Consider the following 25,108-nt stretch of genomic DNA (forward strand, 5'->3'; position numbering starts at 1 on the left):
TCAAAATATTCAAGAACCGATCCCATTGGATGTATGGGAGGTAATTTGGGTTAGAAATGTAAAATTTACTCAAGCACAAAATTTAAGAGAAATTTTTTATAAAATGTTTTATAGATGGCATTTGGATCCTAAAAAGCTGTCTTGTATGTATTCCAATTTACAGCCCAAATGTTGGAGATGTGGTAGTTTGGACGCTACTTATTTTCATATTTGGTGGACTTGTAGAAATATACCGTAGATTCCGGCGTATAAGACGACTTTTTAACCCATGAAAATCTTCTCAAAAGTCAGGGGTCGTCTTATACGCTGAAACTTTAGGGACAGGGCTGGCTGGAAAACCTGGAGCGGATCTTCCATTTAGTCTGCGCAGGGAAAGCGGGACCAATTGGAGTAGAATCTGCAGTCTGTGATTTTTTACAGGCTGGGGTCTGGGCTTCTTTCCTTCTAAAGTTGAAGAGCAGCTGTAGGCAGGTGGGGAATGCAAGAGCAATTTGAAAGGCAGGTGGGGAATGCATAGCAGAGCAACAGCTTAGCTCTAAGGACACATTTGACTCAGGAACTGGGCGGGCTGGCTGGAAAACCTGGAGCGGATCTCCCATTTGGTTTTTTTTTAAATCCCATTTATATCCTGCCCTTCTCCGAAGACTCAGGGTGGCTTACAATTTAAAGCACAAATCAATGTGCTTAGCAATAGCCTTCATTTTATGTATATGCCTGCCTATTAGGGCTTTCACCCCCCCACACACAAGCAGCATTATTACAAAGTCAGCTTATTGCTCCCAACAATCTGAGTCCTCATTTTACCTACCTCGGAAGGATGGAAGGCTGACTCAACCTTGAGCCTGGTGGGATGAGAACCTGCACTAATTGCAGGCAGCTGGTGTTACATAAGGCTGTGCGCAGGGAAAGCTTTAGAGTGAATTAGGAAAAGTGAAAAAGCGAATTAGGAAAATAGGAAACGGTTGCTGGAATTGGGTATGTGTAGTTTAACAAAGAGAAGGGTGAGGGGTGACACGATAGCAGTGTTCCAATATCTCAGGGGCTGCCACAAAGAAGAGGGAGCCAAGCTATTTTCCAAAGCACCTGAAAGCAGGACAAGAAGCAATGGATGGAAACTAGTCAAGGAGAGAAGCAACCTAGAACTAAGGAGAAACTTCCTGACAGTTAGAACAATTAACCAGTGGAACAACCTGCCTCCAGAAGTGGTGAATGCTCCAACACTGGAAGTTTTTAAGAAGAGACTGGACAGCCATTTGTCTGAAATGGTATAGGGTTTCCTGCCTTAGCAGGGGGTTGGACTAGATGACCTCCAAGGTCCCTTCCAACTTCTTCTTCTTCTTCTTCTTCTTCTTCTTCTTCTTCTTCTTCTTCTTCTTCTTCTTCTTCTTCTTCTTCTTATTATTATTATTATTATTATTATTATTATTATTATTATTATTATTATTATTATTAAGTTTAATCCACTTGCACTGTTTTATGTTTACATGTTTGATGACAAAACAGCCTTATGTTTATAAGTGACAGTTTTCCTACTAAGTACCTGCATGTCATAAGCATTTGAATTAAAATTACCATATTACATATTAATATTACATATTACATATTAATTACATATTAATATTACATATTAAAATTAAATCTGATGTTTTTTTAAATTTTTATTTGGTGTGCGTTGGAAGAGGGGTAGTCTTATACGGCGAGTATAGCCCAAACCCTATAATTTAACAGGAAATGTAAGGGGTCATCTTATACGCCCAGTCGTCTTATACGCCGGAAAATACGGTAAAAGCTTTTTGGATTAAAATTTGGTGGAACATCCAAAAGATTTTTAAGAGAAAGATAAAGTTTACCCCACAATTATTTTTATTGGGTGTTATTACAGATTGTGATACTAAAGAAATTAACTTGATGTTGAATTTGATAACAGCTGCAAGATTATTGGTAGGGCAATATTGGAAGAAGGATTGCTTGCCTACTATAGAGGAATGGATGCTTAAAGTGTCAAATTTAGCAGAGATGGCTAAGATTTCTGCTTATTTGAAGGATCATTCACAAGAAAGATACATTTCGGTTTGGAGAAGATGGATAGATTATATTCAGAAAAAATATGGGACTAAAAAGTTCAATTTAGCTTATGAGTAAATTTTAGATTGTTATAATTTATTATACTGGAAATTTTTCTTTTTTCTTTTTTATTATTAGTTTTAATTATATGGTATTATTATTGTATTAGTATAAGTTGGATACTTTTAGATTGTTTGTAATTATGTTATAGGTGGGTTAAAGTGCATTATGTATTTGGTTATTTATATAATTGGTTAATGTTAGTTAGATTATGATTATTATATATTTGTAACCCTGTAATCAGCTTTGGGAAGTGGGGAAGAGGGAGGGGGGGTTTAGGAGTGGGTTGGGATGGGATAATATTGTAACTTTTATAAAACTTTTCAAGAAAAAAAAAGAAATCAGCACCGATGCTCGGGATTTAGTGCTGTTGAATAGATGTATTTTCCCCCATAAAGTTCTGATTTGTGCCTGAAAAATAGTGGAGGTCAGTTTTCTAGAACAACTTGAACACAAACATGTTGCCTATGGGCAACAATGCCATGACACAGTTTTTCTCTGGATTTCTTCCTCACTAATGTGACTTTTTGAGTTAGGGAGGCCTTCACTTATGGTTCTTTATGGTTCCAGAATCCTTTATGGTTCTCTTCAGGCATTCTTAAACCATGCAGCCGTCTGCAATTGAGAAGTAAGACAAGAATCAGAACTGTAGCTCTGCTTCCTCTAAAGTAAAGTTGAAACATTTCCTTTTTATCAAATTTATGCAATATAGGATTCAAATTAAAGGCCCCTTCTGGACTAAATATTTGGTTTGGAGTCAGTTCTGAATAAAGTGCTATTCTCATAAGTATTGATTACTGTACCTACACTCAAGTGAATGTTTCCTTTCAAGATCTCTTCTGAATATGTGGAAGCTGGTAGAAAGCTGGGGTGGGAGGGGCTGTATGTGCACCTCCATTTTATCCCCATATTATATTCACTATATATGCAGCCCTGCCCTTCTGAATGTCTGTTTTATTAAGAAATTCTGGTGGGAGAGGTTCAGAGAAACCCTGGTTTGACCTGAATATGTCCACATTTTTTCAAATGAATCTGATTTGCTTCTGGATTTAAGATTTTCTTGAATCTAGGACATACCTCTATATTAAATCCTAATTAGCATCATACTGTATAGAGTCTCTCTCTCTCTCTCTCTCTCTCTCTCTCTCTCTCTCTCTCTCTCTCTCTCTCTCTCTCTCTCTCTCTCTCTCTCTCTCTCTCTCTCTCTTCTCTCTCTCTCTCTCTGTATTCTTGATGATTATGTGCAATCAGTTCATTTTCAGCTCTTAGGAACCACATAGATATTTTCTTCATGATAACCTGTTTCAAATCTGGTCTTTCAGCTCTTCCAACAATGCACTCATCGCTCTTGTACCTGAGTTTATTTACCTTACTGGTAGTCATTGTCATTTCCTATCAGGGAAAATAACAAAGAGTAACAAAATTAATTAATACTGAATAGGTTTGAATGTCTTTAATGTCTTTAACTACAGTATTTGCTTCATTCCAGTCTGGATTGGATTTTCTGTTTATATCATCAGTAGAATTGGCCACTAAAAGAAACTAAAGCTTCTATGGATAGAAGAAGCCTCCCACTTCTACATATAATACTGATAAATAGATATGGAGAAAAATGGAACATCGGTATGGCGTCTTTGAGTTATATTTAGTGATACATGTGTGACATTGCATCTGCTGTGATTCAAATTCCCTCTTCCCCCCCCCCAAAAAAAAAAACATGTAGTGAAACTGAATAATACAGACTGCAATGTATTTTCTCCGTATACAATCTCATACCTATTATAAACTTTGAGGACATTCTTGTTGCAAAACCTGAAACATATTTTTCTGCTTGTGTTTCTTTTATGCCACATCAAGGAAGGACACAGACTCAGAAACAAATAAATCCATAATACATTCTTTACCCCCACATATTCTATAAACTTATTATTGAACCCTGCTGTGGAAATGGTAGTGGACTAAAGAACTGAATGCTGCTTCTTTTGTGATTACTGCAATGGAAACTGAATCTTCAGCTCTATTTTGCAACTCCACCAATGGATTGTCTTTATTAAAATACTTTAAATAGGACAGTATTTGCATCATTTTAACTACCAGCCGAGCGCAGCATGTGGTATAGCCATTTACATGTATAGCTTCTTTTTTCACATCTCTCTCTCTCTTCCTCTGTCTCTCTTCTCTCTTCTCTGTCTCTGTCTCTGTCTCTGTCTCTGTCTCTGTCTCTGTCTCTGTCTCTCTCTCTCTCTCTCTCTCTCTCTCTCTCACACACACACACACACACACATGGACATGAGGAATTACTACTAGCTGAGCGGACAGGAATCTTTTATGTTAGGATGTGGAAAATACTTTCTTAGAACTTTAAATTTAAAATTATATTGGCTTAGAAATATAATATATGTGAAACTTGTAAGTTCTAATGGTCAATGGCTTTGATCTCTCTTTCCTTCCAACAGGAGAACATTTTCTCCATCCACATTTAAAGATACTGGGTACTTTTTCATGTCTACAGTTCCCAGAGTTTAAATGAATTTAATTTTAAGATATTGGAAAAAGAAAATGGGTTATTCTTTATGGCAATTTAAATGTTATAAACCAGCTGTTTGGGAAAATAAATTCTGTCTTTCAGTAAAAGAAAAATTATTGCTGTGTTCTGGTGAAGATAGTAACATCCAGATGCCCCAGAATGTTCACAATCTTGCAACTCTTCTACAATTTTGGGATGATCTTAATACTATCTGTAAGCAGACTTAGATATAGATTCAGTATTGGTCACAACTGAACAGTTTAATATTGCCCTCTCATTGGGCAGCTCCAAGAATACTTAGCTTTTAAAGTCCTTTGTCACTATATGCATCTGTAGCCCAGTGTTCATGCATCTCTACTTCTACCTAACTTTCCTGAAACATGGTTGTAGATGACACAGTTGCCATTCAATTATATATAAAGATAGCACTTTGAGGGGAAAAAACATTCATGAAATTCCATATATAAATTTTTCAAAGCAATAGCAGATTAAAGAGGAGATTGCGGGAGGGTGATAATCCAAATTACTGTGGTTGTTTAATTCAGGTTGAGAAAAACAAAACAGAAATCAATTACAATGACTTTGTCTGTTTCAACCTGAAAGGGAAGGAGCAAAAACTAGGCCATTCTGGTTGAAGGCATGTAATGGAATAAGTTGATAGCATCAAATAAAGTCCCAGAACAAACAGGGAATTCTATTTTCAATACTTGTACAGTAAGAAAGATTAATAGGGGGTGGAGAGTGAAACTGCTGCCTTCCAATACAATGCTGAAACGCATTACAAAAACCCATTACAAAAAGCAAATACTTCTGGAATTAATGAAACTGGCAACACTAAATTGGAGATACCATTCTAGCTCCATATTAAAGGGATAGGGAGGTCATGTTTCTTAGGAAACTATTTTCCTCTAATAGGAACTATATAATAAAAGTAGAGTTGTTGCAAAAATATGAACAGATTTGTCTCTAGTTTTCTACAAGTAAACTTTCAGCCAATCTACAACTTGTTTTCGAATTGCCATTGCTTCCTAAGGATCATTCAGGAGCATTGTTTATAGTAGTATGTGCAGTATTATAAACTGGGGGTTGCCCAAGTAATTTTTCTATTTAGCATAATTTTACTGCCTCATTTCTTAGAATTTCCAACCAGTGATATTATACAGGTTCAGGTAAAAAAAGTATTGCCTGAGGCAGTTGCATGTTGACAGTGAACTATAGATAATGAACTGCAAGAGTTCTCATACTGTCAGTGAGGAACAATAAACCACTAAAGAAACAAAAGACAGAGCAGAGAAGGAGAACTTGCTGAAAAGGTAGGGCCAAGCACCCTGTCATGTAGTGATAGAATAAGAGAGATGATGTGAGAGGGTCTGAATAATGTTTCTCTGTAGCAGGCTTGTTCTTGAAAAGTGTCCACATTTTCCTGAGGGACCATTTTTCCCCAACAGTCTACCTGTCCAATTCGATCTAGCAGATTGGGCATGCTGGAAGATCCTGTCAGCAAAGAGTGTTGGCTGGTGGGGACTAGAAGAGAGGTTTTTCCTGCAGTAGCCCCCATTCTGTGGTATTTTCTGCCCTTGAAAATTAGAGCCTGGCATAATGCTAAAAACTTGGCTGTGAATCCAAGCCTGGAGCTCTGAACATGCTAAGCACCCCTCCCCCATTTCTTTATTTTACTGTTAACTGCTTAATTATCTCACCTATTGTATATAGTCACTTTGAATGTTTGTATTGTTTTAAATGTTTTTTTATTGTTTTAATTGGTTTTATAGTTGTAGAACTGTAAGCTGCCCAGTGTCATTGGTTGAGATGGGCAGTTGTAGAAAGTGAATGAATGAATGAATGAATGAATGAATGAATGAATGAATGAATGAATGAATGAATGAAATTTCTTAACAGGCATTATTGGATCTAACTTGGTTTGGAATTTCTGGTGAGCTTGCTTGATGATTCCAATGCTATCTGTTGAACAAAGACTTGGATGAACTAGTTCAATTTGCCTAAAGTCAGATAGCATATATTGCAGTCTGGAATTACCCTTCACAGTACTGATGATAGCCCAAAGACAGATGGCATATTTTATTTTATTCTGAATCAATTTAATATGTTTATGCATGGTCTGGAAATTAACATGTCCACAATGCTCATAATACAGATTTTTACCTACGTTATGGTTGAGTATTTTGCCCAGTCTAGCTGGGATTAATTCAAGTTCAAAAGCTCCATATGTGCCCTTGGAATCATTGAACAATCTGAGGGGCAGCGCCTACAGAAAATTTTGCAATAGTAAAATAAATAATATCTTGCTCAGGTTCATTGTTTTCCTGTTCATTATACCTAATTAGAACTATTTATTTTTTATATGCAAAAATATATACTTAAAATTCTTATAAATATTTGGGATATCTTGATTGTACTTTGTTTCCCCCTAAACTGCATAAAAATATGGATTCAGAAAGCATACACAGTACAGTATTTTATTACCAGGTTTTTGCATCCTTGTAATCCAGATGGCATAAGCAACACCTTATTTATTTGGAGCAGCAATTGCTATAAAATGTTCTATTTGTATCAGACAGAAAGCGTAGCCCTAATGGAAATCGTAGCCATTTTAGCTCCCATTTCTGTTTAAATGCAAGATGAAATACAAGTGCCACTCAAATTGCTTACAATATTTTGTAAAGGTTAATTTGCTTAAAAGGTTTTCTCCATTTAATATACTTATTTTGCCTGTATGCTTGGAAAAGAGAATGTTTTAGTGAGTATCTGCTGATGGCTTAATGCTAGGTAGAGGATGCTTCAGTTTATTTGTTTACAGAAGGATAGCAATTCAATCCTACATCATAGGAACAGACAATATTTTTAGCTGGGGGCTGTCCTTTTAGTTCATTTATCTCAGAGTTGCAGGGCATGTGGTAGTAACATATATCATCTGAAGAAAGCACAGGACAAACTTTTTTTACCTAATTAAATAGTTGCTTTTAAGGAAAAAAAGGTGATAAGTGCTAAAGAATCTTTCTAAACCTCTTGAAGTCTTATTGAAACTGGCGGTATGAAAATATTTATGATAAAACAAAGAAAATGCCTTCCTTCCTTCCTTCCTTCCTTCCTTCCTTCCTTCCTTCCTTCCTTCCTTCCTTCCCTAAAAGAAGAAGAATGCTTGATCATTATAACCAATCAGATTGGTCCAGAAACAGGCCTTTCTTTCCTTCCACCATAATTTCTCCCTAGTAATTACCAGTACAACCATTTTATGCAGTTATGGCAAAGAATAATTCTCAGGAATAGACTTAGAAGCTATCTGTGTCCTTTTCTACACAATTAACATAGTTTATATAGGCTGCTCTTGAAAACCATTAAGAAACTTGAGTTTGAGCAGAATGCTAAAATAGTACTGTGGTTGCATAAGATCATTACCTTATCAGCTGTATGTGTTGCTGGCTCATTTCTGAGTCGAATTTAATATGCTAATTACTACTTTTAAAAGTACAGGCAGGATTTCGAAGAGGCAGAGGAACTAGAGATCAAATTGCCAACATACGCTGGATAATGGAGAAAGCTAGAGAGTTCCAGAAAAACATCTACTTCTGCTTCATTGACTATGCTAAAGCCTTTGATTGTGTGGATCATAACAAACTGTGGCAAGTCCTTAAACAGATGGGTGTACCAGACCATCTTATTTGTCTCTTGAGAAACTTATATGCGGGCCAAGAAGCAACAGTGAGAACTGGACACGGAACCACTGATTGGTTCAAAATTGGGAAAGGAGTCTGGCAAGGCTGTATACTGTCGCCTTGCCTATTTAACTTATATGCAGAGCACATCATGAGAAAGGCAGGGCTAGATGAATCCAAAGTTGGAATTAAGATTGCCGGAAGAAATATCAACAACCTAAGATATGCAGATGATACCACTCTAATGGCAGAAAGTGAAGAGGAACTGAAGAGTCTCTTGTTGCGAGTGAAGAAGGAGAGTGCAAAAGTTGGGTTGAAACTAAACATTAAGAAAACCAAGATCATGGCATCCGGCCCTCTCAATTCCTGGCAAATAGATGGGGAAGAAATGGAGGTAGTGACAGATTTTATTTTCCTGGGCTCCAAGATCACTGCAGATGGGGACTGTGGCCAAGAAATTAAAAGACGCTTGCTCCTCGGGAGGAAAGCCATGGCAAATCTAGACAGCACACTAAAAAGCAGAGACATCACCCTGTCAACAAAAGTGCATATAGTCAAGGCTATGGTCTTCCCAGTTGCAATGTATGGCAGTGAAAGTTGGACCATAAAAAAGGCTGAGCGCCAAAGAATTGAGGCCTTTGAACTGTGGTGCTGGAGAAGACTCCTGCGAGTCCCTTGGACTGCAAGGCGATCAAACCGGTCAGTCCTAGAGGAGATCAACCCTGACTGCTCTTTAGAAGGCCAGATCCTGAAGCTAAAACTCAAATACTTTGGCCACCTAATGAGAAGGAAGGACTCACTGGAGAAGAGCCTAATGCTGGGAAAGATTGAGGGCAATAGAAGAAGGGGACGACAGAGAATGAGGTGGCTGGATGGAGTTACTGAAGCAGTAGGCGTAAGCTTAAATGGACTCCAGAAGATGGTAGAGGACAGGAAAGCCTGGAGGAACGTTGTCCATAGGGTCGCGATGGGTTGGACACGACTTCGCAACTAACAACAACAACAACTTTTAAAATACTGCTGACATTTTTGTCCGGCCCAACTTTAGAGATGAGACAGTAAGATCCAATCAAGTTCAATCCTTTATTTGCTTGCATTTAATGGACAGAATCTTGCCAAACTAAAGCTATAACTGCCTGAACTTCTACATTTAGCCTGAGAAATTCAAGGGTTTGCTTACTCTGAACTTATTTTCTGAGCTATTCTAATGAGAATTCATTGTTTCATATTCAAGAATATTACTGGAAAAAGATGTAAACTATAATGCATGCAACAAATTAAGTGATACTTCTCAAACATAGCATTTTATCTCTTCCTATGCAAACTGAAATGAGATTTAACAGTTAATCCTTGAGAAAATTGATGTTTTTAAAAAAAATCAGTTTGTCTTTTTAAATTTAGATTGACTGCAGATGCAACAAGTATAATAATTCCTTTGTATAGTTTTTTGATATAGCACAACAACTAATCAATAAGCTAATTGATTGGATTATTCAGTTTGTCTTTTGAATTTATTGTCACTAATTGTTTCAATATCTTTATTCTTTCTATAGAGAATTTACATAAGATTTTGTAGATTGCCCCAAATTTCATATATGAATATGTGCATATTTATTAAAGGAGGAGAGAGGAGTTTTATCAGGTCTATGTTTTAAAATGAATTGCTTTAAAATTAACTATACATCCTTGGATAATAGATGCCCTTTGGATTGTGATTTTCTCCCCAAATTATTCATATATATAAAGAATTTGTCAAGGCTTTTTTGAATGCACCTTGCTAATTAACTCTTATATATATGTTTTCTGAGGTTTTCGCGGGTGCTTGTATGTAGATCTTTGGTCATTCGGGTTTTTCCCCACATAGAATTGGAGGTATCAGGGCAACGTTTCGACGAAATCTCATATATTCCATGTCCCATGATTCATAAATGATAATTCCTAGGTAATGTGCAAACTGAATGGAGGAAAATTATGAATAAATATATATGGAACTGAAACTAAATAGAAATGATTTGAATTGTCTATGAACCTCAGGGTTTATATTTATTTATGATTTGTTTATATTTTTTATCCTTAGTGTCTAATTCAAATAACTTGTCCAAAGACATTTAATCTGACACTAAAGGAAGACATTTTATTATTTGGATTTCTGATCCATCTGTTGCATGAGAAAGTTAGAGTTCAGGAATGTAAGTGAGTTTCATATTGAATATTTCAGAAGATCGCTGTCCCAATACAAATAGTTTTTGCTGCTTTCAAGCTTGAAACTGTGGCAGATCACTGGTATTTACTTCTTTGGATTCAGCCCACAACACCCATTCAGCCTATTGAAGCAAAACTGACAGAAGCTGAATTTTAATTCTAGTGGCAGAACAAAGACTCTTTAGGGGATTTTGGTTTATTGCACATGAGTACAATAAATTTTGTTTTTCTTGGACTGGACTTAGATAGATCTAATTTAATTGTATTGCCGCTGGGGCTTTCTTATGCTGGGCTGTGTGCATCATATATTTATTAGTAAAAATGAAGGAATTAAATTGAGGGATTTTCAGCTAGGTAAACAACAGTACAATTGTCTACCATAGTTCAGTTATATTTCTTTATTTTTTTAACTGATAAAGATATGATGCATAATTAAAGTTTTTATCCTTTTCACCATTCTGGGTTGCATCCCAGAATTACATATTTAGTGCTTTGGAGGAAGAGAGCCATGTTAGCCTATAGTAACCCCAAATTAGAACAAATCTGGTTGTTGATGTTGTTCTTCAGTTGCTAAGTCATGTCCAACTCTTCATGGACCATAGCATGACAGTTCTCCACTGTCTGTTGGAGTTTGCCCAAATTCATGATCATTGCGTCTATAACAGTAACCATCTCATCCTCCATTGTCCTCTTCTCCTTTTGCCACAAATCTGATAGCACCTTTTCTAACTAGCAAATTTTATTAAAGGGCATACACTTTGAACAGCTTACTTAATCAGATGCATGGAATGGCTAAATGATATGGTATATAAACTGAGTTATGCAGAAGAAAATGGAGAGGAAGACAGGGTAGTTATACAGATGCAGACTGCATCAGAGATAGTTTAAAGTATCTTATCAGTTAGCAGTTATAATGTATTAAAGACGGCTGTTTTTATTAAGACCAAGATAAAAGACCACATCTAAAACATTTAATAGATGTGAACACAGGTTTTTCCTCACTCAGTTGTGCTAGTGAAGTTTTTTTTTCTTTCTAAAATGGCTATTTTGAGATCGGTAATGGACTGTTCTGGAAGACTGAAATGTTTCTCTTTCCTTTTTTTGCTTCCATTTACTACAACATTAACAAATGAAAACCTATACTGTAGTGTGATTATCTATAGACATCCAAATACATTATTAATAAGATACACTCCATACTGGACAATGACACTGTATTTTCTCAGGCCCTGGAAGACAGACCCATGCATGCAGAGATACAACTATCCAACCTAAAACAGATTCTGATAAAATACAAGAAACAATGGATAGTAATTGGAATCAGGCCTTGCAACATACTGTACCCAGATGTCTATTTGCCCAGACAATTGCATCAACAGCACCATCATACGTCTGAACAAGTTCAAACACAAGATTAAAGACATCTTCACTTGCTCTTCCTCCAATGGAATAGATCGCATCATCTCCTAGCAGTGCCCCTCTTGATTCTACAAAAAGACCAAATTTATGCAAAAGAATTAATGGACATAAGATGACATAAGCCACAGGTCTGCAACCCGCGGCTCTGGAGCCACATGCGGCTCTTTCAGCCATCTCCTGCGGCTCCCAGTCCTCTGCCATGTGCAGTCCAAAAAAAAAAGTGGGACTAAAAAAGTTCAACCAATCAATTCAAATATGCAGGGTAGGTGCATATCTCGCCTTGGCTCCACTCTTCAGTCAAACCCTGTTCTGCGCATGCATGCATGTATGCGCATGTGCACACATTTTTTTTGCGGCTCCCAGTTTTTCCTTTTGTGAGGGAACTGGTTCCGAGTGGCTCTTTCACTTTTTCAGGTTGCTGACCCCTGACATAAGCAATCAAAACAAAGGGAAGGTGATAAAGCATTGCAGCCTCTCATTGTTGCAATAATACTCCATTGCAGAGCTTGTCATATAGTCTCTTGGGGAAAAAATAAATTCTTACACAGTTAAACAAGGGGATCCTGAACTTAAAAAGATTTTTTAAAAGTCTCAGAAGGTTTCAACCACTACAATGGGTTGTAACACTTTTTTGTGCCTTTTTTGTGCCTTTTTGGCTCCTGGCAACTGCCTGGAGTTTTCTTGGCAAGATTTCAGAATCTTGGATTGCCATTGTCTGCTTCCTAGAGCTGAGAGAAAATGACTGGTTCAGAGTGACCAGCTGGCTTTGTTTCTAAGGTAGAACTAGAACTCAAAGCCTTCTGGTTTCTAGTCCAGTGCCTTACTCATTATACCAAATTTGTTCTCTTTAACACATCGCAACTGTCATTTGATAATATATTTGTGAGCTATCTCATCTGTAACTTCCCCTCCCTCCCCCCTCTTGCTATATCCCAGTTTACAACTTACATTATTTTTGCCTTGCCATGCAGCTGATGAATGAGCTCACAAAAGGTTGTGCCTTTTAATAAAATGTCTTTCTCTGAAAAGGTGTTCCCATTTTTGGATACATATTAAATATTGTTTCTAGGACTTGCCAAGCTAATGCAATCGGGGTTTTTTTTTTTAATAAAGAATGACAAGTAGATATGTGATGATTCATATGAGAAGCAACAGGAAAGCTATTGATTTTGTTTGGCAAGCTGCTTGATTTGAATGTTTTGTCTTACTATAGTCAAAACAGTAAGTCACATTTTATGTTTTTGCGTTTGCTCATTTTAATGATACATTTTGTTTAATACATCAGTTCAGGAAATATTTCAACTGGATTGAGCATTTCTCTACCAGCTTTATTTTAAGCAGTGGCATCTCATGACGTTTGTCTGATCAATGGTGGTTTGAAATGGACTAAAGAATTGAGGGAGACCTGAAATCAATGCATTTGCTAGCAAATGCTACTTTTATAGAGGCAAATAAAAATGAAATGTGAATTGATTTGTAATGAGAAGTTATGAAGGCACTCACATACCTTGATGTTCTGTTTTACGATAAGCAGCATTATCCAAAGTGTAAAAAAAAGGAATAAAAGAAAACAATAAGCCAAAAACATTTAAGAAACAAGGAAAGAAAAACAGGAATCAGAGCATAGAGAACTTGTTGAATGTGCTTTTGAAAAAGAAAATAAACCAAAAAAATAAATTGAAAAAGAATGAAATGTTATACCATTGTGAGAGATTGTTAGAGACATATAGAAAATAGGGAAGACACCAGTGCCAGATAACCAAACTTTCAGAAATACAAGGCACATTTGCAAAGAATTTGAAATAGAAGAGTTCTAGTACTAAAGAGATCATGTGTATATGCAGAGAGTTGTCTAAAATGATGGAAAGGAAATTTGTCTGAAATGTGAAGTATTGCATCTGGAAGGAAGCATCTGGGATGATACATTCTACCTTGCAGTTGCTTTTTACTTCAGTTCTGACAATTGGGTCACTTGAAGGCAACAAACTACTTTTGGAGATACTCGCAAGCTTCATGGTAAGTCCTATCTTGCAAGAGTAGGAAAGGCTGAGGACCTGTAATTGTGCTTGATGCCAGTATATTATTCTATCTCATAATAGACATGTCTCTGGGAGCACCAATGTTATAAATGTCTGATCTTGTGATTATATAGTTAGTGTCCTCCTCCTCCTCCTCCTCCATCATCATCATCATCATCATCATCATCATCATCATCATCATCATCATCATCATCATCATCTTAGCTATTGTCTATCCACTTCAGGATGAAGGCCACTTCTGTATGTTTCCAACTAACATGGATATTCTTTTGCCAATTGGGCCCCATGTGCAGGTCTTTCCATCTTGTCTTGCAACTCCCAAGCATGTATCTTTCCATGACTCTGTGCACCACTCATAGCTTTTATATCGATTGTGAGGACAGTGTCTATATTTCACTGGCATGTGATAGAGCAGGTAGCACACACTGATCAAAAGAGAAAACCTTTCATGCATAGTGGGAGATTTTTCTTGAAAATTATACTTAGCTTGCCAAATGCCTGCCAACCACATTTAACACACCGTTCATTTTCCTTTATTGTATCACCTTCCACTGAGATCCATTGGCTAGGGTATATGTAGTGGTCTACTATGTCTAGCTCTTCTCCAGATATACATAAAAAATCTTTATTTGGTGAATTTATTAAACATAACCTGGCTCTTTTTCAGGTTTATTTTAAGCCAAATGGTTCTCCTGCTTTGTGCAGGTCTTGTATGGTTCTTTGTAGCTCTTCTGGGTCTTCTGAGAAGAGAACAACATCATCTGTAAATCTTAAGTGATTTAAATAGGCAGCATTGATTTTTATTCCATCTTTTGCCTAGCCTAGTTTGCAAAATACTTCTTCAAGGCAGGCTGAGAAAAGGATAGGTGAAATTGTAATGCCTTATCATTCTCGTTCTATGTACATTTCCACTTTAAGATCATTAAGGCAAATTGTCTCCATATATATTTGATTGTAGTAAGTTTATGTAACTAGTGTCTACAGCTTGGTTGACCTGTGCATTAATTATTGCTTGTTGGAATACTGAGTCAAATGCCTTTTGGTAGTCAAGGAAAGCCATGCACAGAGGCATGGTGTACTCATTGTGCCTTTCAATGACTTGTTTAACAATCTGGATACAATCCATTGTGCTATAACCACTTCTGAAACCTTCCTGCTCCTTTGGCTATGCATCATTTAATGTTCTCAAATTCTTTTTGCAATTATATTGGTGAAAACCTTGTAGATGACTGAAAGGGCAATAGTACTTTAATTCATCTTGGGTCACTTTTATGTCCTTAATAATAACCCAAAGCATTTCCAAGGCCATGGCAATGTGTCATACCCATCTCCATTTAGTTTAGCCACTCTTTTGTTAAAGGAGAAAAAGAAAAGCATGGAAATCAGTAAAAGTAAAACAACACTGATGCTTTTTCATGCCGAATATATTTTTTACAACAAATGCTAATTAAATAATCAGAAAATATATTTAGATGGTACTTTTCCCCTTTAGTAGTTTCTAACTACTTTTTTACTGTCAAAAACACAATTTAAGAACCCAAATAGATAATGAAGCAGGAAATCTGTGACAATCTTTTGTAAGACTTTTTGAAGTGCCTGATCTTCGCTTGCTCCTATATAAGTAATCCTAATTCACATCTTTCAATTGTGTATATCAGCACAAAGCTGCTCAGCAGATTTGGTACGTCTTTAAATGCTGCAGTGCGGTTATTTGTAGTTCAAGGTGAATGCTGGCAGTTCTATCTCAGGATTTAACATAGATATGGAAGAAGGAAAAATATGGGGAAAAATATCAGGGAAAAGTGACCCAGACTGAACACTGAAATATTATACATTACATTTTAAGAGATTTATGAAAGCTCTGGAGAAGGGACAAAACTGAGTTTATGGAATCAGGCTTACTTTTTCTCTCTGCCTTTTCTTAAGTATAACTCAGATGTTTTATTTCTTGTATTTTTCATCTCATATGCCTCAATCTATTTTATTTATTTATTTATTTTATTCTTTTTTAAAAAAAAGTCCTGGGTTTTGTTTTTTCTCATCAGTATATGATGGAATTTGTTTAAAGAATCAAAAGGTTTTATTAAAAAGTAGCAAGGCCATCCATGTCTATTGATACATTCCTTGGATTACAGCTAACTTAACACAAATGATATAATTCTTAGCAATGTAAGTTTATACTCACTGCAACGTTAAATAAAGTGCTTGCATATTTTATGCATAAGCAATTTTGTTGGATCAAATTTTCTCTCTGGAGATTTTTTTTCCCAATTAAGTGATTCTACATGGCGGTAATCATTACAGAAAATTTTGATTACAATGTCATAAAATAAAGCTGGTGTTGGGGACTTGTAAATGTTTAAAGCCTCTGTATAGTTTCTAAGACTTTGGTCTCCTTTGGAACATATCATGAGAAGTTACATTTGCTTTTCAAAGAGGCAATACATTTCCTTATGCAAAATTGTCTCCTCTGAGGCATTCACACTGAAAATACTCTGAAATTTACCATGAGAGAAAATACCTTCTCCTCTTCCTTTGAAGTACAAATAAAACAGACCATTAGTAGAACCAGCATTTAGAATAGTGGTTCACTCAGTCTTATTTAACTAAGTACTAAAACTGTTACCCAAAGTAGAAGCTCTCACATAATCAAAGATAGCAGTATTTACTTTGAATTTAGTGTCAATTACCCAGAATTTCTAAATCTACTTTTAGTAGATATCTGCTAAATAGCAGGTACAGTATACCAAGAATATTTTTCAAGAACTGGGTAATAATCAAGGAAGATACTTGTTATGTATGCAGGCATCTGCATAGCAACAGCCATCAGGGGGCGTTGGCCTGGACAGTTTCAGCGGGAAACCTAGGGCCAACCCCATTGGCTGTTAGCTTACCTGGCCAGGTATATAAGGAGGCCAGGTAGCCCTCATTCCTCAGTTCACTTCCCCTTTCAATAAAGAGCTGAACTCACACACCGGCTGGCGTCTCTCTTGCGTCGGACCCACTACACAATAGTGGCGACGAAGGTGGGATTGCTGCTGACCAAGAGCTGAAGTCACTGGGGAAACGCTCCGCGAGCTGAAGGGAAAGGCATTTTTCCTTCTTCCCCCACGACCGCCAGCCGAACCGGCAACGCCAAGCGCCACATCCACGACCAACTGCCGCCATGGCTAGAGCCGGACAACCCCGCGAATTCGAGACCCGCCGCCCCGAAACCTGGACCCGTTACCTGGCTCACGTTGAACTGTACATGCGGTTCAATCAGATATCGGAGGACGGTGCAAAGGCGGCCGCCCTGCTCTGCCTTGGGGGACCAGCGCTGCTGGAAGTCGCCGCGAACCTGTTCCCCCAGGAGGCCATCAACACCGTCGCGTACCGAGACCTCGTGGCCAGGCTCAACGCACATTTCAGGCCCCGGTGCTCCAAGGTGGCCGCACGGTCACAATTCGAGAAAAGCGACCAGCGCCACGACGAGACCGGCGCCGACTTCCTCGCCGCCCTACGGGAAGCTGCCGTCGCTTGCAGGTTCACAAATTTGGAGGAGCGACTACGGGACCGGCTGATTTGCGGCCTACGCGACAGGCGGTTGCAGGAGCGCCTGTTCAAAAGAGAGGAGGTCTCTCTCCAGGAAGCCGAGGACGCCATCCTAGCCCACGAAGCGGCCTGCGGGGCCGTCCAAGCCTGCCAGGGAACCCGGCCCGGCAACCAGGCAACCAGCATCCACCGGCAAGGGGCCACAGAGGAGGACGACCTGAGCATCGACCTCCTCCAGCGGAAGTCGACCCCCGACCAGCGAGCCAGACGCCCAGACAGGCCCAGGCCTCCCAGCAACACTGCTGTTCCCCAGAGGTGCGCAGGGTGTGGTGGGAACCACATGCGCAGCCTCTGCAAGTTCCGGTCCGCCACGTGCCGGGCCTGCAAGAAAACAGGCCACATAGCCGCCGTCTGCCGTAGCCGCCGCCCCCGAGAGGAGATCCACGAGCTGCAGCCAGAGGAACCGCCGTTCGAAGGTACTGGGGCCCCCACCAAAACAAAAATTGGCTATGTTGAGAGCCGGCTGGCCATTAACCACACGGGTAGCCGCCAGCTGCTCAAACCCAAAATTAGATTAACAATCCGTTTGCAAGGTGTCCCTTGCAGCATGGAGCTTGACTCCGGATCAGCGGTCTCGATTATTTCGGACGAGACCCTTAACCACATAATTAGCCGGAGCAAGCAACGGATTAAATTACGGCCTACTAAATTAACCCTGACCGATTTTCAGAATTCGCCGGTCAAGGTGAAGGGGGAGGCCACCATTTCAGTGGGGTTTAAGGGTCGCGAAGGGCACCTGGACGTTGTAGTGGTAGAGGGCCGCAGAGCCAGCCTGGTCGGGCTGGACTGGTTTGAGGCCCTGGGAATCTCAGTATCCGGGATCCATCGGATCCAGGGGGACTCCATTGAGGCCGTTTGCCGGGAGTTCGCCGACGTCTTCAACGGGTCATTAGGCAAGTACACCGGGGCCCCCATATCGTTCAAGCTTAACTCAAACGTCTCCCCAGTTAGGGTCCGGCCGCGGCGAGTCCCGTTTGCGCTCAAACACAAAATCGAGCGCGAACTAGACAAGTTGGTGGCCCAGGGAATCTTAGAGCCTGTAGATGGAGGGGAGTGGGAAACCCCCATCGTGACCCCCCTCAAATCCAACGGGGAAATAAGGATCTGCGCCGACTATAAGTGCTCGGTGAACCGCGCCCTAAACCCGCACGCTTACCCGGTTCCCGCGGTCAGCCACGTTCTCGCTTCCCTCCAAGGCGGCGCCATTTTTGCAAGGCTCGATCTTGCACAGGCGTACCAGCAACTCACGGTCACTAGGGAAACAGCTGACATCCAAACCATAGTAATCCATAGGGGGGCGTTCCGGGTGAACAGGCTGCAGTTTGGAGTCAGCGTTGCTCCCGGCATTTTCCAGGAGGTTATGGAAAAGACACTCAAGGGCATTCCAGGAGTCTGCCCCTATTTTGATGACATCCTGATTGCAGGAGCATCAGCAGAGGAACTGGCAGGGAGGCTTAGGGAAGTGCTGGCAAGGCTGCGTACAGCTGGCCTCAAACTCAAAAAGGAAAAATGCAGCATAGGCGTTCCTTCCACAGAATTTTTGGGGTTCAGAGTAGACGCCAGGGGAATCCACCCCACAGAATCCAAGGTGAGGGCCATCAAACTAGCACCCACACCCAAGAACAAAGCAGAGCTTCAGGCATTCCTGGGTCTGCTGAATTTCTACCATACATTCCTTCCACACAAGGCAGCCATCGCTGAACCGCGCCACAGGCTGCTAGACAAACAGGCAACATGGGCCTGGACGGCCACCCATGATCAGAGTTTCAAGGCCCTGAAGGCATTGCTGTCGGACAAGTCCACAGTAACCCATTTCATCGAGTCCAAGCCCATTTGTATCGCCTGCGATGCATCCCCTTATGGTGTGGGCGCTGTCCTAAGCCACCTTGAGCCCAACGGGGCACAAGTCCCCATAGCATACTATTCTAAGACACTGTCTGGAGCAGAAAGAAACTACGCCCAAATAGACAAAGAAGCCCTGGCAATCGTGGCAGGAATCAAGAAATTCCACGATTACTTATATGGCAGGGAGTTCACTGTCTTCACGGACCACAAACCACTCCTGGGCCTGTTCACCACAGACAGGCAAACCCCCCAGATTCTGTCCCCCAGGATGCTCCGGTGGTCCATCTTCCTTGCAGCATACAATTGCAAGCTGGTACACAAGCCAGGGAAGGAGATGGGCCACGCAGACGGTCTAAGTAGGCTCCCCCTAGACACACACGACCCAGACCCAGCACCAGCCACACAGATCCTAGCCCTGCAGGAACTACCCGAGTGCCCAGTTCTTGCCAAGGACATTGCCAGCCACACAGCCACAGACAACATCATGGGCAGGGTGCACTCATGGGTTTGCACAGGGTGGCAGGACAAATCCCCAGGACCAGAGTTTCAGGCCTATTTCATTAGACGCGATGAAATCTCCACACACAAAGGGTGCCTCCTTTGGGGTAGCAGGGTCATCATTCCACCCGCACTACGCGCCAGGGGATTGGACTCCTTACACGAAGGGCACCCGGGGGTGGTCAGGATGAAGGCACTGGCTAGGAGCTACCTCTGGTGGCCCGGGTTGGACAAGGAGGTTGAGGATCGGGTCAAGGCCTGTTATACGTGCCAGAGATCCAGGCCAGAAGTGCCACATGCACCAGTACACCAGTGGGAGGCCACACACACGCCATGGTCCCGCATTCACATTGACTATGCGGGGCCATTCCAGGGTCAACTATTTTTAGTAGTGGTGGACAGTCACTCCAAGTGGTTAGAGGTAGTCCCTGTCCCCAACATGACCTCGGGGAGGACAATCCAGGTGCTCAGAGCTCTCTTTGCCACACACAGCCTCCCCGACGTAATTGTGTCTGATAATGGGCCTCAGTTTACTGCTGCTGATTTCCAGGCGTTCTTGAAGGTGAACTGGATTAGGCACGCCACCTCTGCGCCTTTCCATCCATCTACCAACGGGCAGGCCGAACGGATGGTAAGGACGACCAAAGACGCACTCCGGCGCATCATCAGCGGGGACTGGCACCACAGACTGGCCAAATTTTTACTAGCCCAACACACAACACCATGCGTGGCTACCGGCAAGAGCCCAGCAGAACTGCGATGGGGACGGCGCCTCATCACCAAGCTGGACCGCCTACACCCAGACCGGGTAGCAGCCGAAACCGGTAGGGCAACATCACCATCATCACCATCATCACCATCACCACCAGCATCACTACCATCACCATTGCCATCATCACCCACACACAGGGTCCTCAACCTGGGGGACCTGCTCTGGGCAATGAACTATGGGGCTGGACATTCTTGGGTTCCGGGGACAGTGGTCGGGAAAACAGGACCCCTTTCGTACATTGTAGGGGTGGAGGGGGACAGACGCATAAGGCGACACATCGATCAGCTCAGAGGAAGAGCCCCTGAGCACGTCACACACGCCCCTGAGCGCGTCACACACGTCCCTGAACTCAACGCACACGATCAACAGGAGGACCACACTCCAGGAGGGGTCAACCCAGCTGAGGACGTCACAGGGCAGGGACCAGAGGAGGAGGACTTCCTGATGCCGGCTCCTTGCAGCCCTGCACAAAGGCCTCAGGAACCCACGGTCCAAGCCCAGGGGCCAAGCACACCCAGACGATCCACCCGTCCACACAGGACACCAGCCTACCTGTCGGACTATGTGTGCAAGTGACCCTCACACAAGGACACCACTGTTTTTTTATATATATACTCATAGTTATAGTAGTTGCATGTTGTTGTTGTTATGTGGGTCTTCTCTAAGGGGGGAGGGGTGTTATGTATGCAGGCATCTGCATAGCAACAGCCATCAGGGGGCGTTGGCCTGGACAGTTTCGGCGGGAAACCTAGGGCCAACCCCATTGGCTGTTAGCTTACCTGGCCAGGTATATAAGGAGGCCAGGTAGCCCTCATTCCTCAGTTCACTTCCCCTTTCAATAAAGAGCTGAACTCACACACCGGCTGGCGTCTCTCATGCGTCGGACCCACTACACAATAATACTCTTTTCAGATAGGACGTGTGTGGCTGAGTTGTAATAAGTAATAGTAATTGATTAACTGAAGATGAAATAACCTATGATTCTTGATCAGTGCTAATTAGCATAGCAGTTAACTTCTAGGTTTGCCACTGCATATTTAAACTGCAACTGCGAACCCTCAATTTTGAACTCTAGGGAAAATAAGCATATAGGCTTCAAATAAGCTTTCAAGTGATAGTCTGTGTTTATATTAGGATCTTGAATATAGTTTACAAAGACACTATTTACAGATAGTGCTAGGAAAAAGAGGACATTCATGTTTGGTACTCAGGTTCATTTGAAAAAAAAACCAACCCGCAAAACATTTCATATCAGATCAATGGATACTAAATAGTGATTTTGCAGACAATGTAAACACATAATGTAATGTAAAATGTAATGTGACATTTAATTGGTTTATATCAAAACTTCAACAGTTTGCTCCATCTAGATGTATTTGAAAAATCTTTCTTAAAAAATACTGTTATAGGTTCTGCAAATAAATTAATTGTATTCTTAAACATTTAGAGTTGCAACCGCATATTTCATGAAGGGCCAACAGATTTGTCAAATGGATTTCTAATTTGTTTCAGGTTTATCAAAAAGGCAGTTTGAATCAAATTTTCTGTGTGAAAACTGGATGCCCAAAATTTAATATGCAACTTACGTTTAAGCTCTTCCAGTTCTGTGTTTTGGTTTGGCTCTTTCCCATAACATTTTTACTGAAGATATTTAAGAGTGGCTCCAGGTCAAATCGTGGAAGTCTGTAACAAGATTTTATATTCTTACAACCTGATTATATCTATGAATTTGGAACATTGTTAAATGCTGTCATCTTGTAAATGCCCTCTATGAAATGGACCAGTTAAGGCATTACTAATTACAACCTCAGTGTTTACAGAAAATGTAAGAACTATGCTTTGAGGCTTTCAAGCATTTTAATTCTATTCTCTCTTTCTTTAAAAAAAAATAATCATAGAATTAAAAAAAAATCTGTACATTGTGAGTTCCTTTTCCCCTTAGTTTTTTCTCTCATTTTACTAATTTATTCTAGTGCTCAATTCATTAAAATCCTTTAACTTTACCCTGTTCTGCTTGTCTACATTCAGTTTTAATTTTCCATAACTCTTAACATTACATGGTCAATTCCCCTCAATATTCCCACTGAAAAAAATTGCCAAGTATTCCTTTTAAATCTCTGTTGGTAAACTTCTGTTTGTTCCACTTTTCAGTGCACTATGTGAATTCACTTCCTAGAATCAGCTTACCTTATATTCCTTTTACAGTCTCAGTTTACTCAGCAGGAACTACTCACAGTGGGCAATCTGAAGTTCTCAGGATATATTCTTTGCAATCAACAACTATGAAAAAGATTGTATTTCTATGCCTTACAGATCAGCACTTAGTTGCTCAGAATACAAAGCTTTTCTTGTTCTTTTTCTGTTTTTCTCTTTTATTACTACTCATATATTAGGGGTTCCACCAAGGCTCAGCAGTAAATCACAGATCTCAAAAAACTTTTTTGTCCCATTCACTTCTTGGTTAGAGTTGATAGAAGTTGCCTAGACATGACTCATAAAGGATACAAACTGTATAGCAGACAGGAATGTAGTCTCTAATGGAAAGTTGCTCACCTACTGTAGGGCAAAATCTTTAGAGGAATGTATCTGTGGTCCAAAACATAACAAGCAGACCAACAGGTGGAATTCCCAAATGCCCTGAATCTGTGTTTAAAGACCTTTTGGCTACACTCTCAGAAGGAACCCTAACAGTGATTAGTACCCTAGGAGAGAGGGGAAAGAAATCTCCCTTTACAGAAAACAGACCCTAAAGATGATCAGAAAAATTCCAGGTTTAGTGCCAATATCAAAATGTTTAATCAGACTAGTAACAAGGATAATTTGATTTAAAAACTCACAAATATTAATAATCACTAAAGATGGAACAAGTGGTAAAATGGGTTTTTAAAAGCTGTACAAACTCATTGAAAGATCTGAAATTGAAATTGAAAAGTTGAAGGAAAATAAGAAAGTTGGCATAAAGCTTTTTAAGAAAGAAAGGAATAAAATAAGCAATGTGCCACATTGGTCGGAGATGGAGGAGTGGGCAATACTTAAAGGAGGCATAACCAATAAGAAACCAGCCATTGGAGCGGGCACAGTGTGTCCTATGGGATAATTTGTCTCACATACAGTTGAAATTCCCAGATCCTGAGATTAAATAAGAAATAATTTGATAGATCTTGATGTATTTGCTTGATTCCTTTTAAATTGATATGCATAAATTTATCCAAACATGAGGGATTTTTAACACATTGCCCCCATCCTGCATTTCAACCCAATATTACCAAGGAAGATATCACAACACCACTGCCAGCACAAATGTTTGTTTGTTTGTTTGTTATATAGCAATTGTTTCCTTCACCTTTTCAATCATCTCACTGGTATATGAACCTAGGAACTGGCTTGAAAAAGAGTAGTATCCAGATAACTATATTCTCCAGGGGGCAACGTTTACCTAATGGTAGGTATGAGCACATTAACACTGTAAAAATAACCATCACTAACTAAGCCACTTAAGACCCTCTACTCCTAGAGTGAATGTATAGCAATTCCCATATATACAAGATGGTTATATAAAGAACCGTCTAGGCATAAAAAAATTCTGTCAGAGCCATCAAAAAAATCCCAGGTGAAAAATAGAACCTATTCTTTGGGTAATCAGAACTGTCTGGCTATGCAGAAGATAGGGAATGAGGAATTGGTTGACAAAATAATAATGCTTTGAGTTCCTATTTCACTACCATTTGACATGCTTAAAGAGACAATGTGGTCAGATGATAAGATGACCAATTACAGCATCATATATAACTACCCTTCCAACTTGATGATTGGCCTAAGTCACAATAATATTCAGGGCCCCAGTGGACTAGATTTTCTTTTTCAATACAACAAACTCAGTAAAATAACTTTGAAAATAGGACATGAATAGTGAAAACCTAGCATACTCAAACTTGCCAATTGAGTAGCAATAAGAACCCTACATCAATATAAAGGATGGCATTCAATGCAGCCATGTCATAAGTCCTAGTTTGGAACAGTACTAGATGGATAGATAGAACATATTACAGATGCAGATTTTTCTAAGCTACTCTGTGCTCTCAACATTGTGTGTCTATAAGAGACATGGATCCCTGAGCAACAAACAAACTGAATATATTTGCTGGAATTTTGATGGTCTATTCCACCATCAAAATAAACGGATTGCTAGTTGTCCATTCTAATAAATTGGAAATGGAGTTTGGAATCCACACACATTAAATTAGGCTTCTCCACTCATTTTATAGTAGTGAAGCTTTTGTTTGAGAACACATTTTCTCTAATAATCATTAACAAGGACTATGAGACCTTTATCTCTGACTGTTAGTATGAGTGCTACCAATATTTTAGTAAGTTGCTTTAAAGTATTTGGGGTTACAAAAATAAGTTTAAAAAC

At 40.0% G+C, this 25,108-nt stretch overlaps 1 protein-coding gene across 1 annotated transcript in view; it reads left to right on the forward strand.

Moving 5' to 3' along the window:
* Positions 1-25,108, forward strand: part of PTPRT (protein tyrosine phosphatase receptor type T) — a gene marked incomplete at both ends in the record, with an annotated part of 698,891 nt that overhangs the window by 243,389 nt on the left and 430,394 nt on the right. The gene's annotated exons all lie outside the window — the stretch shown is intronic.

This window comes from Vipera berus (genome assembly GCF_964194415.1).
Source record: "Vipera berus genome assembly, chromosome: 3".
In the NCBI taxonomy this organism is placed as follows: Eukaryota; Metazoa; Chordata; class Lepidosauria; order Squamata; family Viperidae; genus Vipera; species Vipera berus.